The sequence below is a fragment of the Giraffa tippelskirchi genome, chromosome 6 (genome assembly GCF_054371585.1).
Source record: "Giraffa tippelskirchi isolate mGirTip1 chromosome 6, T2T-mGirTip1v1.2.pri, whole genome shotgun sequence".
Classification (NCBI taxonomy): domain Eukaryota; kingdom Metazoa; phylum Chordata; class Mammalia; order Artiodactyla; family Giraffidae; genus Giraffa; species Giraffa tippelskirchi.
Genome location: NC_137280.1, coordinates 54,119,156 through 54,132,228, shown reverse-complemented (window position 1 = coordinate 54,132,228; position 13,073 = coordinate 54,119,156).

Below are 13,073 nucleotides of genomic sequence, written 5' to 3'. Positions count from 1 at the left end.
TTGCGTGGATTCCTTATTTCCTTGAAACGAAAATTCACTGTTCCCCTGGTAAAACTCATTTTTACTTAGCCAAAATAATTTCAAATAAGATAAAACAAGTAGTAAATAAAATGTGAAAAACATAAGTTAAAATTCTTTTTCTCATTTTTACCAAAGTTTTCACATATATATCTGTGTGTGTGTATAATCGTAATATGACAGACCTGGCCTCCATATTTTACTTTTTTTTAATGTCTAAATTAAAAAAAAAAGTTTAAATACCTATACTCCTAAATCTTGAAGAGATCCCTAGTCTTTCCCATTCTGTTGTTTTCCTTTATTTCTTTGCATAGATCGCTGAGGAAGGCTTTCTTATCTCTCCTTGCTATTCTTTGGAACTCTGCATCCAGATGGGAATATCTTTCCTTTTCTCCTTTACTTTTCGCTTCTCTTCTCTTCCCAGCTATCTGTAAGTCCTCCTCAGACAGCCATTTTGCTTTTTTGCATTTCTTTTCCGTGGGGATTGTCTTGATCCCTGTCTCCTGTACAATGTCATGAACCTCTGTCCATAGTTCATCAGTTGACTCATTGGAAAAGACCCTAATGTTGGGTAGGATTGGGGGCAGGAGGAGAAGGGGACGACAGAGGATGAGATGGTTGGATGGCATCACTGATTCGATGGACATGGGTTTGGGTAGACTCCGGGAGCTGGTGATGGACAGAGAGGCCTGGCGTGCTGCAATTCATGGGGTCGCAAAGAGTCGGACACGACTGAGCGACTGAACTGAACTGAACTCTTAAATCTTGGGAGACTATGGTATCACCCCCGTAGACTTTATTCTTTTTAATATATTTATTAGTTGTGACACTCAGTATCTTTGATCTTCATGACAGCCTTTGGGATTTTTAATTATGGCATGCGAACTCTTGGTTGCGGTATGTGAGATCTTAGTTCCCTGACCAGGGATGGAACCTGGGCCACCTGCATTGGGAGCATGGAGTCTTAGCCTCTGGACCACCAGGGAAGCCCCTGGTCTCTGTATTTTCTTGCTCTGATTAAAATACAATTCAAGTGACTTACAGCAAAGCAAGAGCCAGAGCTGAGCTGGTTGGAGCACAGACTTGTTGCTTCCTTGCAGAACGCAGGCCTCAGCACCTCTCTTGCTGTATTGGCATGTCTAATGACATCATGAATTCACCCTGCCCGCTGAAGTGCTAACATGACCTCTCATTAAGCTGCATGTGTACCCAGACTCTATAAAAAAAAGAGTTGAGACTGCACAAGAATGGTTATATAAACCTTTTGGGAAGATATGCTTCCTGATCGTACTATTGTCAGAGTAACCCATCTGTCCCTTCTGACTTTTATTCTGTTTTGATTTCTGGCTGCTCTGTATCCGTTCTCTCTTATTTGGCTGCCTTGAAGCCGCCTGAGCAGTCGGGCTTTGTTCGTGAATCTTGTCTTCACTTTGTCCATCTGTAACTACCTTCACTTCTCCACAGGGCCTGACCTTATACTAAAGACATCAAATTCTCCCTTCCACACATAACAGAAAGTAACACCCTAACAGGGCTTCCCTAGTGGCTCAGTGGTGAAGAATCCACCTGCCAATCCAGGAGACCATCCCTGGGTGAGGAAGATCCCCTGGAGAAGGAAATGGCAACCCATTCCAGTGTTCTCCAGTGTTCAGCATATTAAAAAGCAGAGACGTTACTTTGCCAACAAAGGTCCATCCATCTAGTCAAAGCTATGGTTTTTCCAGTAGTCATGTATGGATGTGAGAGTTGGACTATAAAGAAAGCTGAGTGCCGAAGAATTGATGCTTTTGAACTGCGGTGTAGGAGAAGACTCTTGTGAGTCCCTTGGACTGCAAGGAGATCAAACCAGTCAGTCCTAAAGGAAATCAGTCCTGAATATTCACTGGAAGGACTGATGCTGAAGCTGAAGCTCCAATACTTTCACCACCTGATGTGAAGAACTGACTCATTCGAAAAGACCCTGATGCTGGGAAAGAAAAAAGGCAGGAGGAGAAGGGGATGACAGAGGATGAGATGGTTGGGTGGCATCACCGACTCTACGGACATGAGTTTGAGTAAGCTCTGGGAGTTGGTGATGGACAGGGAGGCCTGCTGTGCTGCAGTCCATGGGGTTGCAAAGAGTTGGACACGAGTGAATGACTGAACTGAACTGAACCAGTGTTCTTGTCTGGAGAATCCCATGGACAGAGGAGAATGGTGGGCTATGGTCCATGGGGTTGTGAAAGTGTTGTACATGACTTAGCGACTAAACAACAACAACATCCTAACAACCCCCAAATCTGGTGTTACTAACTCAGATTCTTTTGGTTCTGTAATAATTTAAGCTTATTTTTTCTTTTAGAAACCTATTTGACAAACACTAAGAAGTACTTCCGAAGCGTCAGAGACTTCCCTGAGTATTTAATAGGTACTAACTCATGATAACATCTCTATGAGTGGAATCTATATTTTATCTAATTTTATATAAAACAGAAACCTGGTTAGATAGAGGCCAGAGGCTGCCCCCAAATTCCACATTTAGTCATTGGAAGAAGCAGAATTCCCAGCCAAGGAATCTGGCTCTAGCCTCTGGGCTCTTAACAGCCCTCATTGAATCATCTCCGAGTCTGATACTGCCAAGGAAGGGAGTTCTAGGCTTAATCAGATGGATATTGAAGAATTTAAGAATTCTGGAAAAAATGTTCAAGAAACAGTTGTGATGTCACTGTCCACAGCAATCACAGGGAAGATGACTCATTTGAAAGGATGTTTCTTCTTTGGTTTGGTTTGTAGCACAGAGGAGATGAGAGAGTTCTGAGTCTGGAAAATGAGCAAGAGTCAGGAGCTGGAGCAGGAAGCAGGGGGCTGCAGAGTGTCCAAGCTGGAGCCACAGAGCAGAAGTTGGTTGGACTTGTGACTGTTCATCATTGCTGAGGGTGCGGGAGATCACACAAGGTTTCATCTGGGGACAGGAACAGACTGGGACACCCTCGATATCTCTGTGCCTGTGGTACTTGAGGAACACTAGAGAGGCTGACTCTCCAGAGAAGCTGATGGACATGGTTCCGGAGGCACCACCAGTGAACTGATGACGAGAGAGCTCAGGTGATCGTAGGGGAGGAAATGCTGTCCTCTTCCCTCCAAGATCTGTTGGCTGCTCGGGTGATGAAATTGACCCAAGGCAGATTAATAGGAGAAAAACAAACTTAATTTCATATGTATAGAGGCCCCTTAGGTATAAGGACCTAAGAAGTGACTAAAGCAGATGGTTGTTATGTCTTTTTTTGGAAAAAGAATCAATTCTTTGTGAAGATTTGACAAATTAAAGGGGCTTTTGCTTGGGGTAGCAATTAATGAAGAAGTAGTGAAAGTTTGCTTTTACATCTTTCCCTGTCTTGAATTCCTTGTCTCTGGGGACAAGAGTGCCCTCCATCTTCCCAGCAGGGGGTGGCAACGTTTCACGGGAGCTTGGGTTCTTGCCTTTAGGGCAATGAAGGAAGTCAGAGTGTTCTTCTTAGTGTGGCTGTTTTTCAGGTAACTTTAATTCAAAATAATCAATATGCCACCTTGGCATATTTAGGAGCCACCTTCCCCAAGCCCCATCACAATACTGTGGGTTAATTGTCAAACAAATGGTTAGCAAAAACCTAGGAGAGGAATGGTTGATTCCTAGGAGTCAGTAAAGTTTGCTCAGGAAGAATCTTCCCAGAACAAACTTTGGGTCATAATTGTGAACTGGTGCTCCAGGGAAATTCTCTGGGGAACTGTGGGCTTCCCAGGCAGCTCAGTGGTAAAGAATTCGCCTGACAGTGTAGGAGACATGGATTTGATCCCTGGGTCAGGAAGATCCCCTGCAGGAGGAAATGGCAACGCACTGTAGTATTCTTGCCTGCGAAATCCCATGGTCAGAGGAACCTGGTAGGTCACGGTCCATGGAGTCAATCACAACTTGGCAACTAAACAAAAACAGCAACAACTCCAGGGAAATATTCTAGCTGTGTTTAGGTGAGGACTTGATAAGTCCCTTTCGATATCTTTGTGCACAAGATGATAAATCTAGGTATAGATGATGCTGATGATAGACTGGTAAGAAGGTGGTTGAGAAACACTCATATGGAATGCTGAATAATGGTTGCTGACAGCATCACAAGAATGTGATCTGGAATGTCCCAGCTCAGCAGTGATGAGCAGGTCATATTTAATTACGGGATGGCTCTGCCGAGATGACATGCACATTATTGGTAGGATTTCAACATTAACATGTAGACACTTCTCCTCAGCTCCAAGTTTCTTTCTGGAAGACTTGTCTTAATTAAACAAATGTCACTTTGTAAATGTTACAGTTCACTACATGAAAGGAAAATGGTGAATCTCTCATCTTCAGTTATGAAGCCTTTATTGTAACTATGACACTTAGGATTATCTTAAAAGTAAGAATGAAACTCATCCTTTTGTTAAAGCTTCAACTCTTTAGGGCTAGTCTTTAATGCATCTTTTCTACTTTGCTCTTATCTTTCACTTCATGCCCCTGTTTAGTGAAGTAAGTTGCTAAAAATGGAATTATGGGCGGCTTTGAGGGATAAACACATCCTTTTTTGTTGGTTGTGGTCCTTCATTTACTTTGTTGTTGTTGTTTAGTTGCTAAGTCATGTCTGACTGTTTGCTACCCCATGGACAGCAGCACACCAGGCTCCTATGTCCTCCACTGTCTCTTGGAATTTGTTCAGATTCATGTCCATTGAGTCGATGATGCCATCCAACCATCTTATCCTCTGCCACCCCTTTCTCTTTTTGCCTTCAATCTTTCCTAGCATCAGGGTCTTTTCCAGTGGGTCGCCTCTTCACATCTTCATTCATTCAGTAAGTGCTAAAACCTCCTTTTGTTTGGGTAGCTGAGGTTTCAGGGATTGAGTTGTAATCGGTACAGGCTAATTAGAGGAACTGCATTTCTTTTGCAAAGAGTTGATCCCGGAAGGTGGATGAGACCCAGTTCTGGCCAGTGAGCTCAAGTGGGAATTTTGCTGGAAGATCCGGGAAAGATCTCTCTCCTTGATAGGGTCAGGGACAGGGGCAGGGAGATAACCCCATTGGCTTCTTCACTTCCTCCCACTGGGCACAGTTGTGTGAACATGTGATGTCTGTAAGGCAACAAACTCAAGGACACAAGCCCACATGCTGAGGATCACATAGTCAAGGGTGAGGAGCCCTGAGTGCCTGATGGCATCATTGGAGAGCCCGGCCACCCCTGATGGCTGCCTGCTTCCCAACTGGTACCCAGTCAACGATGCTGCTGTTGCCTGCTCTCGCCATGACTTCTGGCTTGGAGAATCCTAACTGATGACGTGATGTCCCTAAATAAGGTCTTCCAGCTATTCTGATACAAGATGAAAAATCTGCAAGTTATGAAAAACTGTATTAGTTCCTGACAGAAGTTAAAGCAGCCATCAGGGGTTCCATTGAGAGAGAAAAACACCATTTGGCCATTGAGAGCTTGTTTCCATGATTTGTGTACTGTGTTGGCTTGCACGTGCTATGGAAATTAAATTAATTTGAAAGTCCCCTTTTAGATGGATGATTTAGAGATAATGTCTAAAACATTAAAAAGATATATGTGGACCGAAGGGGGTAGAATTAAAAATAAATGAGATCTGACATTCTCTTTGAGTGCATTTTTCACTTTTATTCTCCATGCCAGTGATTTATTATGGCATTTCAGCTGTGAGCTTATCATATTGCCATCTTCCCTAGGAAAAAGCAATTTGAAGGTTGTGGCTGAAGGCGTATTGTGATGGTGGGAAATCAAATAGAATACTGACTTTTATTTAAGATTGTCAACTTGATGAATAGAATGAAGTTGACTTAAAACAGGACCCTATAAAAATGATCTATTTCTAACAAGGGGAAGGCATATGGGATGATAGTTAAATAAAGCATATTTGGTTCCTGTGTTATAGAAATCATGCATTTAGCTTCTTTTGAACATTGAGAATGAAAACAAGCTGAGACCTAGAATTTTCCAAACCAAATTCTTTAAAAATAATGTCCATCTTGATAAATTTTGAAATCAAGTACATAATTCTTTTTTCTGTAGGAATTTTAATTCTTTGAAAGTTATTTTTACCTTGTTATTCAAAAAAAATAACAGAAATAATTGATTATTGGAATCAGTTATTTTCTTTTGCTTTTTTAAAATTATTTTTAAATTATAAAGGTATGATAACACATTTACAGGAGACTTGGAAAATACAGCACAAAGTTGCATATAGTTCCACTATATATTGCAGTTACTTTTTTACTAAATAAATTAAGATCTTTAGTTGGAGTTTCCATATCAAACTCTCAAACATTAATAGGATGAATAAACAGAAAAGTGGAAGGATATAGTAGACCTGAAAAACACTATGAACCATTTCAACATAACTAAGATGCATACAATTTTCACACGACAGCAGAATATAGATTCTATCCAAGTTCCCATAAGCTACAAACTAGGGGACACTGAAACACACCGAGAGACATTTGATGCTTTTGAAGACTTCAGAGTCCCTTGGACAGCAAGGAGATCAAATCAATCCATCTTAAAGGAAATCAGCCCTGAATATTCATTGGAAGGACTGATGCTGAAGCTGAAGCTCCAATACTTTGACCACTTGATGCAAAGAGCCAACTCATTGGAAAAGACCCTGATGCTGGGAAAGATGGAAGGCAGGAGGAGAAGGGGGTGGAAGAGAATGAGATGGTTAAATAGCATCACCGACTCAATGGACATGAATTTGAGCAGACTCCGGGAGACAGTGAAGGACAGGAAACCTGTCCTTCACATAGATGACAGGAGAGTAATGCTCTGGTCCCTTGGATTCTGTTGAAAGGAAGTCTTCACCATTTGCCTCCAAGGAGCATGATGGGAACAGACACGTGGTGAATAAAATCTTAGAATGCCTGTCCCTGGGCCACTCACTCCTCTGCCTGGGCATGAATAATTGGAAACTGCTGGCATTCGGAGAGACAGGTTCACACAGACCCATTCCTTGTTTCCGTTCAGTAAATGCTTCCCGCTCCCAGCATGGATTCTGACACTTAATGGGTGATTAATAGATGCCGGCTGGATAAATAAGTACCAGGTTCCTGTAATACCAGACACTTCACTGAGTGATATAGAATAAAATAAAACGAAACAAAACAAAAAACTCACCTGTTCTTTCAAATATCAATGGCATCAGAATTATGAACTTCTAGAAATTGAGACAACTTTCTCTGTAAAAGAAACAAAGCAGCAACACTATTTATTCCCTTCTCTTTTGGTTCCCTTCTCTTTAAACCGGCTGAGGTTACACAGAAGTCTCCTGAGCAACGGGAGGAGCAAGCCCCTTTGATGTTAATAACGTCAGTCAGCCCTCCTCTTCCTACCTCTTCAGCCCCACTTCAAATAATTGTGGAGGAAAGAACTCAAGATGGAGTTGCATGAGCCCTTCTGGGTCCAGCACAAAGGAGAACAAAGCCTCGGTTTGCTTTTATCATGCACTTTGTACGGTACAGAATAGACACTTCGTTGCTTCTTCCCAAGCTAGAGAATTGACTTCCAAATGCATTTCCATCGGTAAAATTCTGAAATACACTTTTGTCTAATTGTAATTCTAATCACTACACTTCTATATGACCTAGATGAAAAGGAAAATGATAACTTTTTGAAAAATTTCCATCATATACAAAAATAAAGACAGTGGTACAATGAACTGGGTACACCAGTGTTCACTTTCTATGGCTGTCCACATATGTCTTCTTTTTCATCTGCCCACAACTCCTTGACAAGGATTGCTTTGAAATAAAACCCATACATCATAATGTTTCATTTCTACACATTTCATTATATATTCCTAAAAGGTGAGGATCTTTAAAAAAATCTTTGATACAATTATTACATCCAAAAAAAGCTTTGATACAATTATCACATCTAAAAAAAGCTTTGATACCATTATTACATCTAGAACTTTAATAATAATTTATTAATATAGTCAAGCATCTACTTAATAGTCACGTCTCTAATAAATTAGTTTTTACAGATATGTTTGGATAGGATTGAAATAAGATCCATATACTGATGTGGTGAGATATTTCTTAATTTTTTTCAATAATCTGTAGGTTCTCCCTTCATCTGTTTACTTGTTAATTTTAAAAATGGAAGTAATGAGATTATTTGTGTTGTGGAGTTTCTCCAAGGTCTGTATGTTTGTGGATTTCATACCTATGGTAGTGTTACATATATTCTTTAGCTTCTGGTATTTTCTGTACATTGGTAATTGTTTCTAGAAGCTTAATCAGACTCAGATTTGATTTTTTTTTTTTTAAACAAGACTTCCTCCCAGGCGGTGGTGTCTACCCTCATTAGGAGGTGTGTAAGGTCAGAGTTGTCTGTCTTCTTGTCAGGTGACCAGCTGTTGATGAGTATTGCCTTGATCTATTACTTAGATTTGCAGAATGGTAAAGTTTTCATTTTTCAAGCAAAAACAACAAAAAATTCTAATTTTTAAATTCACTCTTCATTTATTAGCTACAAATCTTCTATAAAGAGAAACTTTTCCTTAACCAGGTTTCAAAATAATGAATAATAATGAATCTTTGAAAGACAACCAGTGCATTTTCAAGTATAACTATGAACCTATAGGTTTACTTAAATTATATTTAGTAAATTTTAATTCATTGTAATTACTATCCTCATTGATTCGCATATAAACTTATTTATGACCAGTGTGTGCTTTTGATACAATCTCAGAATCTATAGTTTTCTTATTTTCTGTTTTTACCAGATAGTGAATATCTTAGGCTTAAGAGGCCATAAAATCTCTGTGGCAATTGCCATGTGCATGTGTGCTAAGTCATAGCCAACACTTTGCAACCCATGGATTATAGCCCAGGATTTCCCAGACAGGAATACTGGAGTGGGTTGCCATTTCCTACTCCAGGGGATCCTTCCTATTCAAGGATTGGACTTGCGTCTCTTGTGTCTCCTGCATTGCAGGTGAATTCTTTACCACTGTGCCACCTGGGAAGCCCTATAGAATAAGTACAACCCTTTAAAGTACCATTCTCTACATAACTAAGGACAACATGCTGTATAGCACAGGGAACTCTACTCAGTGCTCTGTGGTGACCTTAATGGGAAAGAAACCCAAAAAACAGGGGATGTGTGTATACGTATGGCTGGTTCACTTTACTGTACAGCAGAAAGCAAGAAAGCACAGCATTATAAATCAACGATACACCAATAGAAATAAAAACTGAAATAAAATGCCATTCTCCCATGAAATCTTATTTTTTGCCCTAGGTAAACATCTAAAAGAAATGGAGTAGCCATCATGGTCAACAAAAGAGTCCAAAGTGCAGTACTTGGATGCAATCTCAAAAACGATAGAATGATCTCTGTTCGTTTCCAAGGCAAACCATTCAATATCACAGTAATCTAAGTCTATGCCCCGACCAATAATGCCGAAGAAGCTGACGTTGAACGGTTCTATGAAGACCTACAAGACCTTCTAGAATGAACACCCAAAAAAGATGTCCTTTTCATTATAGGGGACTGAAATGCAAAAGTAGGAAGTCAAGAAACACCTGGTGTAACAGGAAAATTTGGCCTTGGAGTACAGAATGAAGCAGGACAAAGGCTAATAGAGTTTTGCCAAGAGAACGCACTGGTAATAGCAAACACCCTATTCCAACAACACAAGAGAAGACTCTACACGTGGACATCACCAGATGGTCAACACCGAAATCAGATTGATTATATTCTTTGCAGCCAAAGATGGAGAAGCTCTATACAGTCAGCAAAAGCAAGACCGGGAGCAGACTGTGGCTCAGATCATGAACTCCTTATTGCCAAATTCAGACTTAAATTGAAGAAAGTAGGGAAAACCACTAGTCCATTCAGGTATGACCTAGATCAAATCCCTTATGAGCATACAGTAGAAGTGACAAATATATTTACGGGACTAGATCTGATAGACAGAGTCCTGATGAACTATGGACAGAGGTTCGTGACATTGTACAGGAGACAGGGATCAAGACAATCCCCATGGAAAAGAAATGCAAAAAAGCAAAATGGCTGTCTGAGGAGGCCTTATAGATAGCTGGGAAGAGAACAGAAGCGAAAAGCAAAGGAGAAAAGGAAAGATATTCCCATCTGAATGCAGAGTTCCAAAGAATAGCAAGGAGAGATAAGAAAGCCTTCCTCAGCGATCAATGCAAAGAAATAGAGGAAAACAACAGAATGGGAAAACTAGAGATCTCTTCAAGAAAATTAGAGATACCAAAGGAACATTTCATGCAAAGATAGGCTCGATAAAGGACAGAAATGCTATGGACCTGACAGAAGCAGAAGATATTAAGAAGAGGTGGCAAGAATACACAGAAGAACTGTACAAAAAAGATCTTCATGACCTAGATAATCATGATGGTGTGATCACTCACCTAGAGCCAGACATCCTGGAATGTGAAGTCCAGTGGGCCTTAGAAAGCATCACTACAAACAAAGCTAGTGGAGGTGATGGAATTCCAGTTGAGCTATTTCAAATCCTCAAAGGTGATGCTGTGAAAGTGCTGCACTCGATATGCCAGCAAATTTTGAAAACTCAGCAGTGGCCACAGGACTGGAAAAGGTCAGTTTTCATTCCAATCCCTAAGAAAAGCAATGCCAAAGAATGCTCAAACTACCGCACAATTGCACTCATCTCACAGGCCAGTAAAGTAATGCTCAAAATTCTCTAAGCCAAGCTTCAGCAATACGTGAACCGTGAACTTCCAGATGTTCAAGCTGGTTTTAGAAAAGGGAGAGGAACCAGAGATCAGATTGCCAACATCCACTGGATCATCGAAAAAGCAAGAGAGTTCCAGAAAAACATCTATTTCTGCTTTATTGTCTATGCCAAAGCCTTTGACTGTGGATCACAATAAACTGTGGATAGTTCTGAAAGAGATGGGAATACCAGACCATCTGACCTGTCTCTTGAGAAACGTGTGTGCAGGTAAGGAAGCAACAGTTAGAACTGGACATGGAACAAAGACTAGTTCCAAATAGGAAAAGGAGTACGTCAAGGCTGTATAGTGTCACCCTGCTTATTTAACTTATACGCAGAGTACATCATGAGAAACGCTGGGCTGGAAGAAACACAAGCTGGAATCAAGATTGCCGGGAGAAATATCAACAACCTCAGATATGCGGATGACACCACCCTTATGGCAGAAAGTGAAGAAGAACTAAAGAGCTTCTTGATGAAAGTGAAAGAGGAGAGTGAAAAAGTTGGCTTAAAGCTCAACGTTCAGAAAACTAAGATCATGGCATCTGGTCCCATCACTTCATGGGAAACAGATGGGGAAACAGTGGAAACAGTGTCAGACTTTATTTTTTTGGGCTCCAAAATCACCGCTGATGGTGATTGCAGCCATGCATTTAAAAGACGCCTACTGCTTGGAAGGAAGGTTATGGCCAACCTAGATAGCATATTTAAAAGCAGATAGATTACTTTGCCAATAAAAGTCCGTCTAGTCAAGGCTGTGGTTTTTCCAGTGGTCATGTATGGATGTGAGAGTTGGACGGTGAAGAAAGCTGAGCGCCGCAAAATTGATGCTTTTGAAGTGTGGTGTTTGGAGAAGACTCTTGAGAGTCCCTTGGACTGCAAGGAGATCCAATGAATCCATCCTAAAGGAGATCAATCCTGGGTGTTCATTGGAAGGACTGATGTTGAAGCTGAAACTCCAATTCTTTGGCCACCTCATGTGAAGAGTTGACTCATTGGAAAAGATCCCAATGCTGGGAAGGATTGGGGGCAGGAGGAGAAGGGGACGACAGAGGATGAGATGGTTGGATGGCATCACCAACTCAATGGACATGGGTTTGGGTAGACTCTGGGAGTTGGTGATGGACAGAGAGGCCTGGTGTGCTTCAATTCATGGGCTCGCAAAGAGTCGGACACGACTGAGCGACTGAACTGAACTGAAACATCTAAACCTCATTGATTTGTTCTGCCATTGCATAACTTTTGATTTGTTTGTTATTGTGTTTGTTTTCTTCTGAAAACTTTCTGGTGGGGCACTCAAAACTGTCTGGGAGTCCGGCAGCACTCTGACCAGGTTAGGGTTGGAATAGAACTGTCACAGTTTGTCATGGAGACTGAACCCACTATCAATAATTGGTAACACCATTGCATAATACTGATTCACATGATGCCTTCAAATGTCTTTGTCTCTTTACTTTCGTATGTCCCAATGTTTACTAAATCTGTCGGCAATTGACACTGTCAGAGTGTTTGACTTATTCAAATTCACTCAATTCTCCGTTTCCCCACTCATGATATTGGTTTGAACAAATGTCCTCCTTCTCATATTTTTTTCAATCAAAAGCCTATGGTGTGTGATGGCTGAGGAGCACAACTAAAGGTTAGCACATTACTAGTCTTCATCCAACAATCTTAAAACAGGTGACCGAAATCTTTCCTGCCTCACTCTAACCATAACACAGCACTCCACCTGGTTAGAAGCTGATCTTTGCATAGTATATTCTCCTGGAGCTCCCCAACGATCTATTTTGGATTCTAAATATTTATCGATCTGCTGTTTCTGATCTGTTCCCTGTTTTGGACAGTGTTCTAGAGGACAGCTGCCGTTTGCTGTTTCCATGGTCCTGATAAATACTGCTCTCCACTTCAGCAAATCTCCCCCTTCCGTGAGATTTGCAGTGGTAATTGAATGTCTGGATAGGGCATCTGCTCTCATAATTCCTTCCTTGGAATACACTCAGTGGCTGTCTAATCTCATCTCTCTCACAGACTACCTAGGCTGGAACATTGTGCTCTCTCTTGTTAATGAAAGGCACAGGGAGCTTGGGCCCTGCCGTTCTGGAAGATTCCAGACCAGGAAGAGCTCTAGAGAATAGCTGACCCAAGAATAAATGCTCACCAGTGCTTTCCCTTCTAGGGTGTGCATGCATCTGACATCCTTTCATATGAAGAGGACAGGACACACTGAGTTATAGATTTCCTCTCTGCCCTCATCATGATATTTCATGGGCATTACAGCTGTGGGTGTAA